This window comes from Schistocerca cancellata, chromosome 3 (genome assembly GCF_023864275.1).
Source record: "Schistocerca cancellata isolate TAMUIC-IGC-003103 chromosome 3, iqSchCanc2.1, whole genome shotgun sequence".
In the NCBI taxonomy this organism is placed as follows: Eukaryota; Metazoa; Arthropoda; class Insecta; order Orthoptera; family Acrididae; genus Schistocerca; species Schistocerca cancellata.
The window spans coordinates 171379814-171403899 of NC_064628.1; the positions used below are offsets into that span (position 1 = coordinate 171379814).

Here is a 24086-nt window from a genome sequence, read left to right on the forward strand (position 1 = left end):
AAGGGACTCAAGACTGAACCCTGGGGGCACCATTCTTGATACCTCCACAGTTAGAGATCTCTCCTGATTTTTGCAGACTATCTGTTATGTTAATTTCAACCTTCTGCATTCTTCCAGTTGAATATGAATTAAACGATTTGTGCAGTGTCCCAGTCATACCACAATACTTAAGCTTATTTAGAAGAAATTAATGATTCACACAGCAAAAGTCTTTGAGATATCACAAAAAATCCCAATGATGATGTTCAGTTAACCAGAGCATTTAATATTTGATCAGTGGAAGCATATATAGCATTTTTTGTTGAAAAGCCTTTCTGGAAACCAAACTTATTTTTATTAGTAATTCATTTTTAGAAATATGCCAAACTACTGTTGAATACATTACTTTTTCAAGAATTTTGGATAAAGCTGTGGGAAGTGAGACTGGGCAGTAGTTGTTAGCATCTGACCTATCCCCTTTTTTATGCAGTGGTTTAACAATAGCATATTTCAGTCTGTCTGGAAGAATGCCCTGTACCAGTGAACTATAACATATGTGACTGAGAATCATACTTGTCTGTTGGGAACAGCCGGCCGCTGTGACCGAGCGGTTCTAGGCGCTTCAGTCCGGAACCGCACTGCTGCTGCGGTCGCAGGTCCGAATCCTGCCTCGGGCATGGCTGTGTGTGATGTCCTTAGGTTAGTTAGGTTTAAGTAGTTCTAAGTTCTAGGGGACTGATGACCTGAGAAGTTAAGTCCCATAGTGCTCAGAGCCATTTGAACCATTTGGACCCTGACCTTCAATTTCATTCCATGACAAGGGAGCTTCTGCGTAGCTCTTTTCAGTCAATCCCAGCCACGAAAATTGGTGTTACCATTTATATTGGAGCTTTATACAGATAGTACCAAGCTTTTGAGATGGCCGATGTCGTGGGACCAGGACATGTCTCCAAGGTGCAACGCTGTAACTTTCACGTTATTCCGACGCCATATTGTCTCTCTATACAGGCAGTCGGCTCGGTGCAATACTGCACAAAACTATGAAGTTTACATACGTGTTCTACAACATAAATGTTATACCATTATCTGTTTTGATCCTAATTCCTGTACATTTTTAGTGTAATACTCTTTTGTTAAAAATAAGTACAAGAGCTCATGGAACAAGACGCAGACGGGTGCTATGGAAAACAGAAATGTAAGAATCCCTAACATCGTGCACGGCGGGTCGTTGTGGTGCACACTGAATTCACACCCAATAAGAACGAAGTTCTGCAAATCAAATAGAATAATTTTTTATTCCTAAAAGCAATAGGTAATGTAGAGAACAAAAATGCTTTGGAGGCAAAAGACCTGACCATTAAACTGGTTCGTGGCAGCAACATTTTAACTAAGCGAGGTTTAAATCTAACGTTTTTCGAGGATGTTCTTATATGTACATTTATCAGAACGTCACGGGTTGTATGAAAGCGGTTTTAGAGTTTTTATCAGTATAGCTTGAAAGAAAATAGTGAATTTCAGTTTATTTCTACAATATTGTGTATGTTGAGTTATCTGTGTGCCACGTGCAATATGTAAGCAGATTAAAACTTCATAATGTACACAGTGTGAAACAAGAACTTGGTGAAAATATATTTCCAGAACATAGATGAGAAAGTAATGAAATTATTTTTTTCATACAAAAGATAGTTACTTAGAAACGATAACTTGAACACCACGTAGAACAGTCAATCGGTGACAAAGGGGGCATGAAAAGACGCTATTTTTGAAGTAACACACAATGGAGTTTCCTCGGACAAAAATTCGTAAACGTTTTGCGGCGTGCTTTGGAGGTTGCATAACAAGCTACGAATGATGGATCTTTGTAAACCATTGCAGCGCTAAGACAGCTGTGTTAAAAGACCCTAATACAGCAAGAGCCGTACACATGAACTGTATTCTTAGTTCAGAGCAGCAATAAATATTCTAAAGCTATTGAGTGTGCTCCTTCCTTCCCTGCTTACTGTTGGCTTTGAGAAGATTTTAACTCTAGACTAAAAAGTAAAAAAAATGGTTCAAATGGCTCTGAGCACTATGGGACTCAAATGCTGTGGTCATAAGTCCCCTAGAACTTAGAACTACTTAAACCTAACTAACCTAAGGACAGCACACAACACCCAGCCATCACGAGGCAGAGAAAATCCCTGACCCCGCCGGGAATCGAACCCGGGAACCCGGGCGTGGGAAGCGAGAACGCTACCGCACGACCACGAGATGCGGGCAAAAAGTAAATTATATAAAATTATATAAGCACTATCGGACTTAACATCTGAGGTCATCAGTCCCCTAGATATAGAACTACTTAACATAAGCAACCTAAGGACATCACACACATGCATGCCCGAGGCAGGATTCGAACCTGCGACAGTAGCGACAGTGCGGTTCCGGACTGAAGCGCCTAGAACCGCTCGGTCACAGCGGCCGGCGAAGGTCAGGGCTACTAGCGTCAGTTTGATGGCGGGGGCACAGTGAAGAGTTTTATCAGTGATGGCTTTCACCAGTTACGACAGTTATTGCACAAACGTGGGCCGGTCTGTAGTACAGTTGCATATGTGCATTGTAAGTAATTAAAATGTCGTCTGCCTACAGCTGCAGAAATATTGATGGAAAATATCATTTTGTGTAAACGTGTTAAGTGTACATTGAACTGTGATGTGATTAAAACCATAGAAATCACTAAAACGCATCTCTTAAAAGAATTAAACTATGCATTCGTCACCGCAAATCAAGTGGTTTAGGATTGGCTCTAAATATCACCATTTACAGCATTGCGTCTGCCACTTCTGTAAGATCCCACAACTGAGTCCATCTACCGAGGGAAAGGACCATCTATCAAGACCTAAGATTAGTAGATTTTAGAAACAAAAAACAGTGACATGTGACAAATTTGCACATCTTCAGTGGCTTCAGCTTTTATTGGCAATGAGTTGGCCTCTTAGCAGAGCGAAGTGGATCAGGGCCGAGCGAAAAGCGCATCCCACACAGGATGGTCATCAGCAGCAAGCCCTCGGCTTTACAACTGCCAGCGAGGCGAAGGCGCTGCCCAGGCGGCACCACCTGCTGGGACAGACACCACGGTTTCGCAGAGGGGCCACGGCTCGTGTGCAGCTGGACGTCCACAGAGGAAAGTCCACTGGACCTGACGGGATACCAATTCGATTCTACACAGAGTACGCGAAAGAAATTGCCCCCCTTCTAACAGCCGTGTACCGCAAGTCTCTAGAGGAACGGAAGGTTCCAAATGATTGGAAAAGAGCACAGGTAGTCCCAGTCTTCAAGAAGGGTCGTCGAGCAGATGCGCAAAACTATAGACCTATATCTCTGACGTCGATCTGTTGTAGAATTTTAGAACATGTTTTTTGCTCGAGTATCATGTCGTTTTTGGAAACTCAGAATCTACTATGTAGGAATCAACATGGATTCCGGAAACAGCGATCGTGTGAGACCCAACTCGCTCTATTTGTTCATGAGACCCAGAAAATATTAGATACAGGCTCCCAGGTAGATGCTATTTTTCTTGACTTCCGGAAGGCGTTCGATACAGTTCCGCACTGTCGCCTGATAAACAAAGTAAGAGCCTACGGAATATCAGACCAGCTGTGTGGGTGGATTGAAGAGTTTTTAGCAAACAGAACACAGCATGTTGTTCTCAACGGAGAGACGTCTACAGACGTTAAAGTAACCTCTGGCGTGCCACAGGGGAGTGTTATGGGACCATTGCTTTTCACAATATATATAAATGACCTAGTAGATAGTGTCGGAAGTTCCATGCGGCTTTTCGCGGATGATGCTGTAGTATACAGAGAAGTTGCAGCATTAGAAAATTGTAGCGAAATGCAGGAAGATCTGCAGCGGATAGGCACTTGGTGCAGGGAGTGGCAACTGACCCTTAACATAGACAAATGTAATGTATTGAGAATACATAGAAAGAAGGATCCTTTATTGTATGATTATATGATAGCGGAACAAACACTGGTAGCAGTTACTTCTGTAAAATATCTGGGAGTATGCGTGCGGAACGATTTGAAGTGGAATGATCATATAAAATTAATTGTTGGTAAGGCGGGTACCAGGTTGAGATTCATTGGGAGAGTCCTTAGAAAATGTAGTCCATCAACAAAGGAGGTGGCTTACAAAACACTCGTTCGACCTATACTTGAGTATTGCGCATCAGTGTGGGATCCGTACCAGATCGGGTTGACGGAAGAGATAGAGAAGATCCAAAGAAGAGCGGCGCGTTTCGTCACAGGGTTATTTGGTAACCGTGATAGCGTTACGGAGATGTTTAACAAACTCCAGTGGCAGACTCTGCAAGAGAGGCGCTCTGCATCGCGGTGTAGCTTGCTCGCCAGGTTTCGAGACGGTGCGTTTCTGGATGAGGTATCGAATATATTGCTTCCCCCTACTTATACCTCCCGAGGAGATCACGAATGTAAAATTAGAGAGATTAGAGCGCGCACAGAGGCTTTCAGACAGTCGTTCTTCCCGCGAACCATACGCGACTGGAACAGGAAAGGGAGGTAATGACAGTGGCACGTAAAGTGCCCTCCGCCACACACCGTTGGGTGGCTTGCGGAGTATAAATGTAGATGTAGATGTAGACGTAGAAAGTCGTTTTTGCCTCTGAAGTATACAGTGGGCTTCAGGCCCGGCGAAACCTTAGAACAAGTTTTCTCACCGCTGTTTTACTGTAATGCAGAGTGGAAAGAGCATTTCTCACCACGCGCTGAGTTGGCAGCTCTCTTGGAGGTCATAATCTTAGAATTTCTGTATGTCCGTCCTTATGACTGAAGCTCTGACGGACTTTGACCATTCATTTATGTCATAAATATATGTTCATATGTGTATGAATTCCTAAGGGAGCGAACTGCTGATGTCATCGGTCCCTAGACTTACACACTACTTAAATTAACTTATGCTAAGAACAACACACGCATCCATGCCCGAGGGAAGACTCGAACCTACGGCGGAAGGGTATGTCATAAAATGGAACACCTACACTCTTCCTTTCGATGTTATTTATTATGTGACTACCAGTTTCAGTGGTTCAATACACCTTCTTCAGGCCTTAACTGATGCTGAGTACGAAGTTGGTAGTTGATGGTTGCAGACACATCACTGTTGCTTCAGTCTACGGAAACTGGTTAACAGATATTGGCCATTGATGGAATCGCGTGTACGATTGGAGTTCACACGAGCAATACCAGGTAAGACTTGAAGATGGAGTACTGAATCACCGAAACTGGTAGCTATACAGGGTGTGTGGGGAGGAAAGGTCAATATTTACACAGCGATAGTATAAGTAATTCTGAACAAAAAGTGTTATATGAACATATGTCCGCAAATGCTTCGTTAGGGATGTATGGGTATTGAAAGGAACTTTAATTCTGCAAAATTGATGTGCACAACCTGAACGTACAGACAGTGCAACTGGACCGTAACGTGATTTTTTTAAAAAAAATCCACGGGTACATGCCATGTTTACGCTGTGCAACCTACCACTTGTTATGGTCATGAGACGTAATACAATCACCCGTTGTTTACGCAGTAGCGTCGTGTAAGCAGCATTGTGTAGTGTACCGGCGACAGATCGGTTAGCTGTGTGGTGTATGGTGTTAACTGTGTTCGTACAACCGCTGTTAACAATGTCACACGTCTACAGTAATGAGGAATACGCAGATATGGTGTATGTTTATGGCTTCTGCGACGGTAGTGTAAGACGTGTATATTTGTATTGTCTATTGTCAAATCACAATTTATGAAAGATGTTTATATTTCATTAATAGAATTTAGTAGGAATAATTAATATTTGTCATGTTGAAAATAATTGTGGTAGCAGAGAATGTCTGCACCAAAGTATTGTTGACAAGAGAGACCGCAGATTGATATAATTTTAAAAAAGGGCGGGAGAGACCGCGTATGGATACATTTTAAGAAAAGAGCGGGAAAGACCGCGCATTGATACATTTTGTAATGGTAGCAGGGATTGTCTGCACCAGAAAGCATTGTTGGCAGGAGAGACCGCACTTTAGCGTTCGTAGGAAGTCAGTAGTAAGCGAGATGTGAAGCGAGTTGGTAGCAGGTCTGAAGCGAGAGGTTGAGAGGAGCGGTGTGCCTGCCAGCCACTAGCTATGATTTACAAGAGATTATAAACGGATGTACAGAGACATCACCTAACTATTATAATAAGGGAAACTAATATTATTTAACTAATTTTTTGAGAAACTCAAGACTACTGAAGGTATGTTTGCGCATTGGTAGTTGTAAGATAATTGTAAAAATTAAGTCCCATCTGAACGTTTGTAAAATCATTTCATTACCAACAGTAAATATTTGAAGCGTTTTCAGAATATAATTAATTTTTTCCAGCAATGTTGCATTTCTAATTATAATACATCCCAAAAACCATCAACGTAAAACTTCGCAAAATTTTATTGTTGTCAAGAAAAAGTTTTTACGTAACTTCAGTCAAATTAATTAAAGAATAACGTCAGCTTTCCTAATAAAGAATAACGTCAGCTTTGGTAATAAATACAGCCACTTATTATGACAGCCCACCAGCAGTTAACAAAAAATGGTTCAAATGGCTCTGAGCACTTTGGGACTTAACTGCTGAGGTCATCAGTCCCCTAGAACTTAGAACTACTTAAACCTAACTTACCTAAGGACATCGCACACATCCATGCCCGAGGCAGGATTCGAACCTGCGACCGTAGCGGTCGCGCGGTTCCAGACTGTTGCGCCTAGAACCGCTCGGCCACTCCGGCCGGCAGCAGTTAACAGAGTATAGTAAACCAGAGTAAGTATATTCATGTCGCAGTTCGATGTAACAGTCAGATGGCGATCCAGTAACAGTAAAAAAGGTAAGGAACAGTTTTGGGTTATTGCAGATAACGACTGAGGGCCACGACGACGACACATTCTATGTTTCGTCGAAATAATCCGAAAATCACTTTTAAAAAGCAGCAATTAAATTTGTATGCGAAAATTGAGAAAGAGAATAAATTTCAAAGGGAATATTTCATTTGTTATTATTAAGCAAGAGATAGAAATCCTAAGGAAAGGTTACATAGGTTATTGTAAAAGGGAAGGTTATCATTAATAAAAGGGGTATAGAGGAGACGGGAAGGTTTCAGTAGTGTTACTGCTGCAAGAGAAGAATACCACAGGCGCTCTCCGACTCGACGATTACCAAAGTGTTTATCACTTTGAGTGCAACAGGCTCTCTTCCAAGTAGACATTTTTAGTCCGAGCGTGCACGTCAACGAACTTTGTCAGAACAGGAAGAAATTATCGCAAGTGTTGAGCGAAGTCCCAGTAGGAGCATACGAAGAATGTCCCTGCATATGAATGTCCCACAGGCACGTGTATGGGAAACATTACATGCGGGAAACCTATATCCATTTCACTTACAGCGTGTCCAAAATCTCCACGTTGGCGACACTGCCCAAAGACTTCAATTCTGTCACTGGGTAATTGAGAATAGTCGTTTACTACCATACATACTACACTCCTGGAAATTGAAATAAGAACACCGTGAATTCATTGTCCCAGGAAGGGGAAACTTTATTGACACATTCCTGGGGTCAGATACATCACATGATCACACTGACAGAACCACAGGCACATAGACACAGGCAACAGAGCATGCACAATGTCGGCACTAGTACAGTGTATATCCACCTTTCGCAGCAATGCAGGCTGCTATTCTCCCATGGAGACGATCGTAGAGATGCTGGATGTAGTCCTGTGGAACGGCTTGCCATGCCATTTCCACCTGGCGCCTCAGTTGGACCAGCGTTCGTGCTGGCCGTGCAGACCGCGTGAGACGACGCTTCATCCAGTCCCAAACATGCTCAATGGGGGACAGATCCGGAGATCTTGCTGGCCAGGGTAGTTGACTTACACCTTCTAGAGCACGTTGGGTGGCACGGGATACATGCGGACGTGCATTGTCCTGTTGGAACAGCAAGTTCCCTTGCCGGACTAGGAATGGTAGAACGATGGGTTCGATGACGGTTTGGATGTACCGTGCACTATTCAGTGTCCCCTCGACGATCACCAGTGGTGTACGGCCAGTGTAGGAGATCGCTCCCCACACCATGATGCCGGGTGTTGGCCCTGTGTGCCTCGGTCGTATGCAGTCCTGATTGTGGCGCTCACCTGCACGGCGCCAAACACGCATACGACCATCATTGGCACCAAGGCAGAAGCGACTCTCATCGCTGAAGACGACGCGTCTCCATTCGTCCCTCCATTCACGCCTGTCGCGACACCACTGGAGGCGGGCTGCACGATGTTGGGGCGTGAGCGGAAGACGGCCTAACGGTGTGCGAGACCGTAGCCCAGCTTCATGGAGACGGTTGCGAATGGTCCTCGCCGATACCCCAGGAGCAACAGTGTCCCTAATTTGCTGGGAAGTGGCGGTGCGGTCCCCTACGGCACTGCGTAGGATCCTACGGTCTTGGCGTGCATCCGTGCGTCGCTGCGGTCCGGTCCCAGGTCGACGGGCACGTGCACCTTCCGCCGACCACTGGCGACAACATCGATGTACTGTGGAGACCTCACGCCCCACGTGTTGAGCAATTCGGCGGTACGTCCACCCGGCCTCCCGCATGCCCACTATACGCCCTCGCTCAAAGTCCGTCAACTGCACATACGGTTCACGTCCACGCTGTCGCGGCATGCTACCAGTGTTAAAGACTGCGATGGAGCTCCGTATGCCACGGCAAACTGGCTGACACTGACGGCGGCAGTGCACAAATGCTGCGCAGCTAGCGCCATTCCTGGTGTGTCCGCTGTGCCGTGCGTGTGATCATTGCTTGTACAGCCCTCTCGCAGTGTCCGGAGCAAGTATGGTGGGTCTGACACACCGGTGTCAATGTGTTCTTTTTTCCATTTCCAGGAGTGTATTTACTGACGAAGCCAATTTGCACGACGTCGAATAAACGACACACGAAATGATCATCGATGGTCACGGGAAAATACACACGCTTCAGTGGATAGCAATTTCCAAGTTCGTTTTGCCATAAATGTTTAATGCGGCATGATCGGTAACCATTTGATAGGTCCATTTATTATCAATCAGCGATTGACGGGAGAGAGGTACCTGCATTTTTTGGAAAAATCGTTTGTGAAATTATTGGAAGACGTTCTTTTAGCCAAGCGAACTGGAATGTACTTTCAACATGACGGTGCCCCTCCACATATTACCTTACGTGTGAGGGACCATCTCAATCGCACCTACCCTAATCGCTGGATTGGACATGGCGGTGCTCTTAACTGTCCTCCAAGATCACCTGACCTTACACCTTTAGATATCTGTTTATGCGCTTGGATGAAATCAGAGGTGCAAGAAGTGAAGGTAAAGACACGAGATGAAGTGCTTCGTCGCATCATGGACGCTGCTGAAATGATTAGGCACCAACCACAGGCAATTGAACAAGCAACGCAACATGTTATCGCTAGAGCGCAAAAGTTCATTGACATTCATGATGCGATATTCGAACCTGTTCTGTGAACTGCACATCTGTACGATAAGTGTTAAAGCCATTTGTAAAAGACGTCCAGTTGTATAGCGTATACGTTCACGTTGTGCACATCAATTTTGCATAATTAAAGTTCCTTTCAATACCCATACCTCCCTAACGAAGGATTTGCTGGCCTATTCATATAACAATTTTTGTTCAGAATTTCCTATATTACACTATCACTGTGTAAAATATTGACCTTTCCTCCCCGAACACCTTGTATACAGTCCCGCTATTCTTTTTTTTTTTTAACGGAAATTCGGAGTAGGCAAGTTTCATGAATAATATCAACGTATTGACTTTTTAAGGTTTAAATTAACTACGGATCATCGGACAGTGACCTTCGACGACTCATAGCTCGGATACCCTACCTGTCCCTCTCCCTCCTGCGTTCCAAATTCATTATTAATAATTTATTGTTAAGCTTTGTTCTGTGACTGTTGAGCTACTTTATCGAGCCATTGTGCCTTTTTTATTTATATTCATAGTCTTTTACGCCAACTGTTAAACATTAAAGACGGCAAGTAAACTAAGTGTACTTGAAAACAAGATCTTGAAGTGTTAAAGAGACTGGAAAAGAGAGAAAGTGCTAGTAAATAATCACTCGAAAACGGTGTCGGAAAAGCAACGATTAGTGGCTGAAAAAAATCACGTTAAAATTGAGCAGTTTTTTTCTGCTTCAAGTGAAATAACTCTTGAAAAGTGCCAAAAAACGACTGTGTCTTCATATAAAAAATTTGAGGCCTTATTCCTGTGATTCACTCAAGAAAAACAGAAAAGAATTCCCATTTCTGGTCCTCTGGTAAAAGCAAAAGCGCTTCACCTTAACAAGCTTGTGAATGGTGATCCATCATTTTCAGCTGTTCATGATGTTTTGCGTCGTTGAAAGAAAAGACACGGAATTAAATAGCTCACGATTTCTGGAGAGAAGCTGACAGCTGACAACGAAACAGCTTCCAATTACGTAAAAGAATTTGGAGACCTTGTTTCTTCTCAAAACTATTCACCGCAGCAAGGTTTCAACGCGTATGAAACCGGATTGTATTTTAAGGCATTGCCCTCTGAAAGTCTTGCTTCGCAAGAAGAGAAATCTACCCCAGGGTTTAAAAAGGACAATCAAAGTCTTACAGTCTTATCTTGCAGCAACGCGTCGTCAACAAACAAACTTCCGCTGATGGTAATAGGCACACTTCCTGTGTACGGTAAGAATCAAAATATGCTTGGATGTAGCGCGACTTGTTCAGGGAATTAGAATTATATTAATACCCTCAGCTGCTGACGGGCTTTGATATATAGCGACGGGGACAGTTGAAAATGTGTGCCCCTACCGGGACTCGAACCCGGGATCTCCTGCTTACATGGCAGATCCTCTATCAATCTTTTCTTTTTCATTTTGTTCGGTTTTGTTCGATGCGTTTGGTCTGGGCGGACGTCATAAGACATCCGTTCGAGTTGATCGTTGATTCCTTTTACTCAGTTTTTTTTTTATTACAGAAGGCGAGCACCCCTCTGACCGAACACGCTGAGCAACAGTGCCGGCAATCCATCTGAGCCACCAAGGCATAGAGGAAAGTGCGATTGCAGGGAATATGTCGCGCACTCCTCACCTTGTATGTCCACACAATGCATTCGTAGTGTCCCACCCCAACACACTCATTACTCGTGGAAGACATTCATACCAAGTCCCGTAAGAGTTCAGGGAATATGTGTGCAAATGTTCAAAATGGTTCAAATGGCTCTGAGCACTATGGGACTCAACTGCTGTGGTCATAAGTCCCCTAGAACTTAGAACTACTTAAACCTAACTAACCTAAGGACAGCACACAACACCCAGCCATCACGAGGCAGAGAAAATCCCTGACCCCGCCGGGAATCGAACCTGGGAACCCGGGCGTGGGAAACGAGAACGCTACCGCACGACCACGAGATGCGGGCAATATGTGTGCATCCGCATAGAAGAAGAAGGTCATGGCCGGTATTGCCAGAACTATATATTTATATGGATATGCTGTCTGTTCTTTCGGACATCAACTATCGGGGCGGACTTTACACCAGTCAAAGACTGTGACCCTCTTCCACTAGTTAAGAAAATCCCGGGCTGTGAAGACACGGAAGAAAGCTGTGTTGAGGAGTGGACCGCTGTTGACGATAATAGCCACCAGGAGTACTGAGACGAAGACATCGTAGTAGTGGTGTAGTGCTGAGATCATCTCGAAGGAAACCCGAGGAGGAGGTGAATGCTCAAACTGAGCTCATATTACACACAGAGGCGCTAAACGCTCTTGACCTCACCTTACGCTACGTCGAACAGCACGCTTCATCGACACCAAATGATGCTTGTTCATGCAGCGATTTCGGTACACTGCATCCCTAAATCGATTTAGTGCTCTTCGTCAGAAAAAAATTACTGACTTTTCCTCTTAAATGTGTGAAAATTGGATTTTTTTGGTGCTTAGCATTGATTAAAAATTATTCCTCAGAATTGTATAAACGGAGCCGACATGAACTGAATGTACTGTACTGTAAATAACCAACTTTTATTCCAATATGGTTTCAGGCGTTTTCGTCAAATTTAGGGTCTATGTAATAGTTTTCTGGGTATGGCACCGCGTCATATTGTATAAAACTACTGTTGGAGAACAACCAATGTTTCACCCTGCGAACATGAATAGAGAGGTTGCACTCAGGCTTGCCGCATCCTCTCTGCTAGCCGTCAGAGCCCAACAGACCACACTGTCAACACGAGGCCGGCGAGTAACTGCCGCTGTGCGACCGAAGTCCAGCACTTGGGTACACAGGAGCCGACTTCTCATTCGCCGGTGACCACCAATCATGACACATAATACTAGAGCTAACACACAACACACAACAGCTAACTATTAAAATAAAGTTCCCTCTCCTTCTTCCTTGAATGACCAATGACGGAATTGCATGCGCAGTTAACAGTAATAACAAAATACAAGGAACACCGCATAGCTAGAACGCACCAGTAGACCCAGAAGGCCGCTGCAACCGTGGCCGGAACGTTGCTTATTCTCCAGCAGTAATTTTATTCACTATGACTCGGTGCCATTGCCAGAAAACTTTTATGTCGACTGACTCTGGCCTCGGAAGCCTACGCAATTATATTAGTCTCTTTTTATGTCTGTATTTAACTTCTTTGTATAATGATAAATGAACATTTTTCCATGAACGTCTTTTTGATTTCTCCTGTTTTTAAATTAAGGAAATCGGTATTTTTCTAAACTCTATTCAGAATAGGTGGATTTTCGGAATAACGGGGTTCGCAATAACGGGACTCTGCTAAAATACATAACATTGAAAGGAAGGCTGCAGGTGTCCTGTTTTAGTACATATCTTAGAATTTCGGCTGAGAGACTGTGGAATTTCTTCGTCAACGAGTGCTGATCAGTACTGTTATTTTTAGAGAAACTCCAAACTGAGTACGAGGACGCTGTGAATTTATCAACGTGTGGAAAGAAATGTGCTGATTGGCTTAAATTCCAAAATGTGATGGGGCCGTAGGAAACGCTTCTCTGGCAAGCATAAAAAGGTAACAACACACGAGACCGAAAAGAAAATTTTCTCGTGTTGTAATACAGACTCTCTGCACTATGCTCTGTTGTACGATTGGTAGAGGCATGCAAATAATGACAGTAAAAGGGTAATGTAACGCTTCATAATTTCAAACGCAAGTGTCTGGGATCATTCTATTTTCTGATTTTCTGAGTTCAAGCGGACTAGTTTGCGAGATTAACAGGCACTTCTACGAACGGCTACCCTGGCAACAAACAAGACGTACTTCTGGCTGGCGATTAGCAAGTGCAGACCAGCCATCTGCTTTAGGACACAGCCAAGTTAACAGTTTCCTCTTTATCATTCAGTTGTGACGGACTAAACTCTCTTCATAACGGTAATAGCTAATTACGGCATCTTAAGTGACCACAAAACTATGGGAAGGATTGTTCTTAAGAGGTTTCAAATGCTTCATTCACTGGTTTAATACATATGCATAATTTATGAACCAATCTTCGTTACACATTACATTACATAAACTTCGTCATAAAAAAATTGTAAGTAAAAAATACACTGAAACTTCCTGGCAGATTAAAACTGTGTGCCCGACCGAGACTCGAACTCGGGACCTTTGCCTTTCGCGGGCAAGTGCTCTACCATATGAGCTACCGAAGCACGACTCACGCCCGGTACTCACAGCTTTACTTCTGCCAGTATCTCGTCTCCTACCTTCCAAACTTTACAGAAGCTCTCCTGCGAAACTTGCAGAACTAGCACTCCTGAAAGAAAGGATATTGCGGAGACATGGCTTAGCCACAGCCTGTGGGATGTTTCCAGAATGAGATTTTCACTCTGCAGCGGAGTGTGCGCTGATATGAAACTTCCTGGCAGATTAAAACTGTGTGCCCGACCGAGACTCGAACTCGGGACTTTGCCTTTCGCGGGCAAGTGCTCTACCTACATCCCACAGGCTGTGGCTAAGCCATGTCGCCGCAATATCCTTTCTTTCAGGAGTGCTAGTTCTGCAAGTTTCGCAGGAGAGCTTCTGTAAAGTTTGGAAGGTAGGAGACGAGTTACTGGCAGAAGTAAAGCTGTGAGTACCGGTCGTGAATCGTGCTTCGGTAGCTCAGTTGGTAGAGCACTTGCCCGCGTAAGGCAAAGGTCCCGAGTTTGAGTCTCGGTCGGGCACACAGTTTTAATCTGCCAGGAAGTTTCATATCAGCGCACACTCCACTGCAGAGTGAAAATCTCATTCTGGAAACATCCCACAGGCTTGGCTAAGCCATGTCTCCGCAATATCCTTTCTTTCAGGAGTGCTAGTTCTGCAAGTTTCGCAGGAGAGCTTCTGTAAAGTTTGGAAGGTAGGAGACGAGATACTGGCAGAAGTAAAGCTGTGAGTACCGGCCGTGAGTCGTGCTTCGGTAGCTCAGTTGGTAGAGCACTTGCCCGCGTAAGGCAAAGGTCCCGAGTTCGAGTCTCGGTCGGGCACACAGTTTTAATCTGCCAGGAAGTTTCATATCAGCGCACACTCCGCTGCAGAGTGAAAATCTCATTCTGAAAAAATACACTGTAACAAACAGAGCAATCACGCCAAGTAACGAGTCACTTTCCAAAGAAATTTATAAACATTTAAAATACAAATGATTAACAATTTTAACAGGAGACACTTAGAACTGATTGATTAACAATATGCAAATGCCCCTGGATAACTTGAACACACAGTACCCTGTAATTCACAGTAGAAATTACAGAACTTACTTTCAAATAACAACGGATAATAACTTACACTGCACCTGTTAATCAAAAGGGAATTAAGTTAAATTCCCCTACTTCAGAGAAAAACTGGATACACTTTCAAAGAAATATTAATTTAATGAAAATGAACTTAGCAGTTTTAGAACGGCAATAAGAATGACTGAAGACTTACTTAAAAAAGTTGATGGTCAGACCTCAGGAAGCCCTGAAATCTGACACTCCTGGAGTGCCTACAAAACCAATATGTCCAAATCACGGTAACTTGACTTTTCTATTGTATAGGTGAGCTGAAATGTGGTCGGCCACCTGTCTCGACCGACGCACCATGCCGCGGACGTGTGGCGGTAAGAGAACAGACACCGCTGCCGTGGTTAAGCACCAGAACAGCACGCTACCGGGACCATCTCGGCCGACAGCCTCAGACTGAGTGGGTCACTTCCATACGAACCCCGTCACCGATGATCCCCTTAGAGAAATCTCAGTGACACGTTCCCGCAGTACAGAATATTTACCTTAAGAAATGTACTGCTATAAAGAGACTACGGGTGACCCCCTTCCAAATAAAAATTCTAATGGCATGTACTGCAGCAGGTCGAGAATGGTCTCCTTTAAATAGAATATAATCTAACAGCCTGAGCAGGGACCACAAACACTATGGAATCTTTTAAAATTTTTATTTAAACTTGAAGCCTTAAGAAAAAATTACGACTGAGATGATGCATTTTTATCTCACTATGTATTTGGTGGAGGTGTAGTAACACTGCGGAGAAATCATGAGACACCGGAATACAGCTAATGCTGAAACAGAGTGGTTACTACGTGAGCCACTGTACTACAATAAGTACATATTCAGCAACTGCAGCAAAAACACAACCTAGAATAATTTTAATTTAAGGCTGACACTTAAGAGAAATAGTATACTGTCATTAATCACCCATTAAAGATGCATTAACGACTAAGGCCACATTAGTCGGGTTAGGTAATTCAGTACCGGCATGGCAAACCAAAGCCAACCCAAATATGAAAATTCATCCCACTAAAATAATTGGGCACATGCTAGAATTTTTGACATTACTTCGTGATTCGTGCCTCAGACATGGACGAGAATTACAACCTGAACTTCCTTTTAACACCAAGATCAGTTACCAAAATGCTATGAGAGAAAAGGATGGCCAGTGTAAGAACACAATAACAACCAGGGCTGTTTAGCATAGGTGCCTCCTCCTTTCAAGAACGCCTGAAATCAATTACAGGCCAGAAAAATAATACCATAAGGTAATAAAAATTCATACATACGGAATATCAGGGCAAAAGTTCCCGTACACAACTTGGAAGTCTCAAAGAAACAAAATTTAACGACCGTAATGTCAACTCTCTCTCTTAACCACAGGAAAGCTCCTACCGTCTACCAGCATGGAGATGAGAATAGTCACGAATCGAACGCAACAGAGAAACACCCGTCCGTCATGGTAACGCGCCTCTTACAGCCCGGTACTTCCCTCGTAACCAGCTCCAAACTCCTCGAAGATGTCAAACGATGAATACAATGTTCCTTCAGGCCTCAATATTGATATCATTTTCCCCCTATTGCACTGACAGACCGGAAGCCGCAAGAAAACTTGTTTTGATTCCTCTCTACAGCCCATACTCCACAACCAAAGACAGCCAGACATCCCAGAGGGATCCACACTCGTATCAAAGCCCTGGAGTCGAAGATGAGAGGCGACTACCAAAGTTGACATCACCCAGTAAGCCTCCACGGCTCAATAACTGCAAGATTTACAAACTTCTGCATACGATCATTGGAAGTGGAAAGAACTTGGAAAAATATTTGTTTGCTGATCCATGTTAGGGGAGCTTTGGGTCTAAGTTCGGGTTTATTTAGGAGCTTCACTGAGGATCATATGTTTTAGCCCGCCGTTAGAATATTTTCCTTTACTTTGTTTTGAATTCTGCACATGTTTAAAGATAGGTTTTGCTCTTTATTTTGATGCATACCATCGTCCTCTTAAACTTAAATATGGATAGGATTTCTCCGAAAACTTTTTCAGCGTAGGACAGGTGTAGTCGTGGTTCAACCACTGCCAGATTTTCCTGCAAGCACAGACCCAGTATCCAGGTTCTGTTTACAGCATCATGATGGTCGCATCCGTGTTTGGCGACATTGCGGTGAACGCACATTGGAAGCGTGTATTCGTCATCGCCATTCTGGCGTATCACCCGGCGTGATGGTATGGGGTGCCATAGGTTACATTTCTCGGTCACCTCTTGTTCGCATTGACGGCACTTTAAACAGTGGATGTCACATTTCACATGTGTTACGACCCGTGGCTCTACCCTTCATTCGATCCCTGCGAAACCCTACATTTCAGCAGGATAATGCACGACCGCATGTTGCAGGTCCTGTACGGGCCTTCCTGGATACAGAAAATGTTCGACTGATGCCCTGGCCAGCACATTCTCCAGATCTCTCACCAATTGAAAAGGTCTGGTCAATGATGGCCGAGCAACTGGCTCGTCACAATACGCCAGTCACTACTCTTGATAAACTGTGGTATCGTGTTGAGGCTGCATGGGCAGCTGTAACTGTACACGCCATCCAAGCTCTGTTTGACTCAATGCCCAGGCGTATCAAGACCGTTATTACGGCCAGAGGTGGTTGTTCTGGGTACAGATTTCTCAGGATCTATGCACCAAAACTGCGTGAAAATGTAATCACATGTCAGTTATAGTATTATATACTTGTCCAATTAATACCCGTTTATCATCTGCATTTCTTCTTGGTGTAGCAATTTTAATGACCAGTAGTGTAATAGAGCTTTTGGTTCTTGTTTAATGTGATCAGCATTTGTTGAAATCATGCTAACGTCCGTTTTTATGTGGTGACAATAAATGGTATTCATTGAATTTTTGCTTCACGTAATAGCACTATTCATCCTTGAAACTTTCGTATGTTATGAACACAGAAAAAAGTACTAAATTTAATATCTTGTAAGTCAGATGCGTTACTACAAATAGATAGGATAAGGAGTGATTTGTCCTAGATGCCGGACCTGAAAGTAAATGATACAACGTGAAATTCATTCCTTTAGTTGCGGTTTTTCAGATCGTTGCATGGCTTCATCAGACATTCACCTTGACGGAAGTAGTGGGGCATTTCATATATGTACACATGAGTCAGTGGACAGTTAGTAAAATAATAACTCCAACTGCACTTTTTAAGGCGGACGATGCCCGCACCAGGCAGACAGGCACGCAGCACTAGACACCAGCAGAAGCAGCTTCATCTGCGTGGGCGGGAGCGACAGGGACGCGGGGCTCCACCCACGGTACCAGGGCAGACGAACCTGCTCACCATTGGAGTCGGACTCTGAAAGCAGCTACCTGTATATGGCGCAGCCCGTGGCCGTCAGAGATGGCCTTGTGATGTGAAACACGGTGAGGTTGTCAGATCTTACCTCTGAAGGCACAGCTGAATAGCGAGGCGCAGACCCACAACAGCAGCAGTACCACAGAGGACAGCAAAGCGCACTGCAGCAGTACTGCTGAAGCGTGCTTACAGCAAATCAAACGTGGGCAACAACGAAAACCTTGTGGTCTTGAGCAGAACTAGGGAGCTACATTACTCTGCTAGTAGAATAAATAGGTGAAATTTTTAATTTAATTTCTTCTGTAAATGCTCGTTTATTCTCCTTAATAGAATTTTTGATTGCTTGTTTAACAGCATCTACATTTACTTTTGCACGACTAACTGTTTTTGACTGAAATGTCAGAGAAACATCATTTCTTCGTCTTTGTTTATTATTATTTATTTTATGGCCTTCATTGGACCACTGTAGTCAAAAATACAAAGTTCTAAACAAGTTGTTACAAATGGATACAATTTGGTTCGACAATAACTTAATATATTTAGGTAATATAATTATTAGAGGCTATTCTTATATGAAAGGTGTTTTGCTCTTCTGTCTGCTCAATATTTCTTCATTCTTTCAGATATTTTCTTTCTTTCTTCATCTGAGACAACTCTTCCTGTACTCCTTTTATTGATTTTCATTTGTAGTCTGGTTTGCGGGTCTTGAAGTATTCTGGTTTTCTCTGTCTTGTTTTTTAGGTCATTTACTGTAATTTGAAGTTCTTTTATATCTTCCTTAATTTCTGTGATCCATTTAATGTCGCTCTTGCTATTCCACAATTTTTGTATTATTTTTTTACTAATTCTGTTTTCTGGAGTGCTCATCAGATGTCCAATGAATGAGATGCGTTTCTTCCTGATTGTGCTCATGACTGGTTCTATTTTCTTATATACTGTTTCATTTGATGCTATTCTCCAATGTCCATTTATTTTATACTGTTTATTTATACATGTCCTAATTATTCTTCTTTCTATTTTTAGTATTTTGTCAATTTCTGCTGTATTAGTTGTTTTGAAGATAGTTTCAGCTGCATACGTTATTTCTGGTTGCGTAACTGTTTTATAGTGTTTTAATTTTGCATCTATAGATAGGCTTTTTTTGTTGTATGTAGTTTTGGTAATGTAATTTGCATAGTTCAGTTTTTTTATTCTATTTTGCCATGATGGCTTCTCATTTAGATTGTATGTTATTATTTCGCCTAAATACTTAAATTTATCAACAATTTTGATTTCCTGTTCTCCTATTGTAATTTTTTTTGCAAGTGGTGGATCAGTTAGCATAATCTCCGTTTTTTCAAATGATATTCTAAGGCCTACTTTCTCTGCTATTTCTTGTAGTGATTTCACTTGTTGCCTGGCTTCTTGAACGGTGTTGGCTAGGAGAGCAAGATCATCAGCAAATCCCAAGCAGTTTAAGCTAATATCATCTTATGCACTTCCAATTCTTATCCTCTTTGGATTGTCCTTGTACCATTGTCTCATTATGTATTCCAGTACACAGTTGAAAAGTAATGGTGATAGGCAGTCACCTTGTCTTAAGCCTGTTTTTATGAGGAATGGTTCCGAAATTTCTCCTCTAAACTTTACTTTTGATTTGGTGTTGGTTAGAGTGAGTTGTATTATTTTAATTAGTTTTGGATGGAGTCCTAGATTTCTTAAAAATTTTAATACTGAAGGTCTGTGGAGACAGTCATATGCCTTCTTAAAATCTACAAACGTTATTGCCAGAGGTTTGTTCCGTTTCTTGTAGTATGCCATAATCAATTTTAAACTAATTATCTGCTCTGCACAGCTTCTGCATGGTCTGAAACCTCCCTGATATTCCCCTAACTCCTGTTCTAATTGCTCCTTGATTCTTTCATATAGGATCTTGGATAGAATTTTATATGTGCAATCTAGGAGAGAGATTCCTCTGTAGTTATCTGGGTTGCTCTTATCTCCCTTTTTGTGTAGTGGGTGGATGATAGCTGTGGTCCAATGTTCGGGAAATTGTTCTGTTACCCAAATTTTTGTTAGAGCCATGTGTAAAGATGTCTTGACTGTGTCACTTGCATATTTCCACATTTCAACAAAAACCTGATCTTCTCCACATGCCTTATAATTTTTTTGTTCTTTAAGAATTTCTTCTACTTCTTGGAAAGTTGGAGGGTCTAGTTTGTTAGGTTTGGTTTTTATTGGGGTATTTATGTTGATTTGTAAGGGTTCTTTGGGTTCCTCACAATTCAGAAGTTTGTAAAATGCTTTTGCCATGATTTCTGCATTTTCCTTGTTACTGTGTGTCATTCTTCCATCTTCATCTTTCAGTATTAGTGTAGGGGCCTCATATTGTTGTAGTTGTTTCCCAAAGATTTTGTAGTAGTTCCTGGAGTTGGTTTTATGATAATTACCTTCTATAGACTTTATAATATCTTTATGAAATCCTCTCTTGATTCTTCTAATATTTTGAGTGAATTTTTTTCTTTCATTTTTTAGGTTGATGGCATTTTCTTCAGTTTTATGTGTTTGAAACTTTAACCATGCTTGGTGTCTATCTTCATGGAGTTTGTCACATTCTGATGTCCAACATTCATGTTTCCCTCGTGGGTTCAAGGGAGCTAGATTCTCTGCTTCTTTTTTAAGATTAGGCACTAGTTGTTCTAGATCATCTGTTAATTTGATGGTTTGTGTTATTTGTTGGTACTTATTATTTTTAATTAGCTGATGTGGGTCAAACCTCCTTTTTATTTTATTAGTTTTTCCGGTCCTCTTCTTTAACGGTGTGAATTTGATTTTAATTTTAACCATATAATGGTCTGAGCCTGTGTCTACATTGTGGATCTCCTTATGAAAATTTTTGTCCATACAGACATGGTCTAGCTGCCACTCGCCCTTCCTCCAGTCTGGATGTTTCCATGTTTTAAGTTTACTTGGCTTCCTCTTAAAGTATGTTGATTTAGATATAAGGTTGTGTTCTCTGCAGAGTTCTACAAGTCTTTGACCGTTTTTGTTTGTAAATTTATGTGGACTCCATTTTCCAATTAAATCTTTATATTTCCTTTCTTTTCCCAACTGAGCATTGAAATCTCCCAATAAGATTTTTACATTCTTTTTATTTACTCTGTTCACAGTTTGTTCTAGAAGGTCCCAAAATTTATCTACCTCTTTCTTTGTTTTTGTTAGACAATTTTTTTCATTTGTTGGGGCATGATCATTTATTATTGTATAGGTTTTATTAATTGTTTTAAAGCTTAGAGTCGCAATTCTTGGTGATACTGCTTGGAAATCGGTTACTGAATCTATTATTTTTATGTTTACTAAAAACCCTGTTCCAAACTGGGGACAATGTTTCATTGTCCTCAGTCCTGGTTTCCCATTATAAATTCTGTAACCTTGTGATTCGAACGGGTCCTCTGTGGTGTTTCTCATTTCTTGAATCCCTGTTATTAAAATTTTTTGTTTATTTAGTTCATCTGTGAGCTCCTTGGGTTTTCCAGTCTGAAGTAGTGAGTTTATGTTGTGTGTAGCTATATAATTTATTTGCTCATGTCTAATCTTCTTTTTGTGTTTTAGTGTGCATTTGGATGGTTGCAAACGCTCCGATTCGTTGCTATCTTCTAGTTGACTGCCCACCGAATCCGATGTAGCATTTTCCTGCCTTTTTGAGCAGGACGGTGGAAATTTTTTCCTAAAAGACCTTTCCATTTTTGACTGTCGAAGGTTGTCAACCTTAGTTGGAACAAGCTCCGATTTACAACTCCGGTTGTTAACCGCAGAGGGTGTGTTTGGTCCACGAGAGCTATTTTATTTCACTCAAGTCCGCCAGTAAACGGGTGAGGACTTCCCTATCCGCCACCTGGGACGTTCCACGTAGGAGTATCACCTCTCCTCCTACTATGACAGCATAGTAGGTTCGTGGTCTTCGTCTTCGTCTTTGTTAATCATTAACATTTATGATAGCAAAACAACCGTAGGAGAGAGTATGGACATACTCTGCAACATAATCCATGATGCAAGTTAAGGGTTAGAGAAGGAAGAAAGGGGTAATAGTGTGAGGAACAAGATCAGGACAAAGTCATATTAGAACAACACTATGAATACGGCTTGTATTTCATCGGAGCTGACTTGACAGAAACTAATTCAGGTGATGGATCAAACCAAAGCGATATTGAATTTGGCTACCAAATTATTACACTGTTGTTGTTGTTGTGGCCTTCAGTCCTGAGACTGGTTTGATGCAGCTCTCCATGCTACTCTATCTTGTGCAAGCTTCTTCATCTCCCAGTACCTACTGCAGCCTACATCCTTCTGAATCTGCTTAGTGTATTCATCTCTCGGTCTCCCTCTACGATTTTTACCCTCCAAGCTGCCCTCCAGTACTAAACTGGTGATCCCTTCATGCCTCAGAACATGTCCTACCAACCGATCCCTTCTTCTAGTCAAGTTGTGCCCAATTCTGTTCAATACCTCCTCATTAATTATGTGATCTGCGCATCTAATCTTCAGCATTCTTCTGTAGCACCAAATTTCGAAAGCTTCTATTCTCTTCTTGTATAAACTATTTCTCGTCCATTTTTCACTTCCATACATGGCTACACTCCATAAAAATACTTTCAGAAACGACTTCCTGACATTTAAATCAATACTCGATGATAACAAATTTCTCTTCTTCAGAAACACTTTCCTTCCCATTGCCAGTCTACATTTTATATCCTCTCTACTTCGACCATCATCAGTTATTTTGCTCCCCAAATAGCAAAACTCCTTTACTACTTTATGTGTCTCATTTCCTAATCTAATTCCTTCAGCATCACCCGACTTAATTCGATTACATTCTATTATCCTCGTTTTGCTTTTGTTGATGTTCATCTTATACCCTCTTCTCAAGACACTGTCCACTCAGTTCAACTGCTCTTCCAAGTCCTTTGCTGTCTCTGACAGAATTACAATGTCATCGCCGAACCTCAAAGTTTTTATTTCTTCTCCCTGGATTTTAATACCTACTCCGAACTTTTCTTTTGTTTCCTTTATTGCTTGCTCAATATACAGATTGAATAACATCGGGGACAGGCTACAACCCCGTCTCACACACTTCCCAACGACTGCTTCCCTTTTATACTCCTCGACTCTTATAACTGCCATCTGCTTTCTGTACAAATTGTAAATAGCCTTTCGCTCCCTGTATTTTACCCCTGCCACCTTTATAATTTGAAAGAGAGTTTTCCAATCAACATTGTCAAAAGCTTTCTCTAAGTCTACAACTGCTAGAAACGTAGGTTTGTCTTTCCTTAATCTTTCTTCTAAGATAAGTCGTAGGGTCAGTATTCCCTCACGTGTTCCAACATTTCTACGGAATCGAAACTGATCTTCCCCGAGGTTGGCTTCTATCAGTTTTTCCATTCGTCTGTAAAGAATTCGCGTTAGTATTTTGCAGCTGTGACTTATTAAACTGATAGTTCGGTAATTTTCACATCTGTCAACACCTGATTTCTTTGGGATTGGAATTATTATATTCTTCTTGAAGTCTGAGGGTATTTCGCCTGTCTCATACATCTTGCTCACCAGATGGTAGAGTTTTGTGAGGACTGGCTCTCCCAAGGCTGTCAGTAGCTCTAATGGGATGTTGTCTACTCCCGGGGCCTTGTTTCGACTCAGGTCTTTCAGTGCTCTGTCAAACTCTTCACTCAGTATCAAATCTCCCATTTCATCTTCATCTACCTCCTCTTCCATTTCCATAATATTGTCCTCAAGTACATAGCCCTTGTATAGACCCTCTATATACTCCTTCCACCTTTCCGCTTTCCCTTCTTTGCTTAGAACTGGGTTTCCATCAAAGCTCTTGATATTCATGCAAGTGCTTCTCCTTTCTCCAAAGGTCTCTT

The 24086-nt window shown here is 42.2% G+C and overlaps 1 non-coding gene across 1 annotated transcript; it reads left to right on the top strand.

Annotated features, from left to right (window-relative positions):
* The first annotated feature begins 14475 nt into the window (after positions 1-14475).
* On the top strand, positions 14476-14550 carry Trnat-cgu (transfer RNA threonine (anticodon CGU)). The gene has a single exon. It is a non-coding gene; the product is annotated as a tRNA-Thr (tRNA).
* Positions 14551-24086: the final 9536 nt, after the last annotated feature.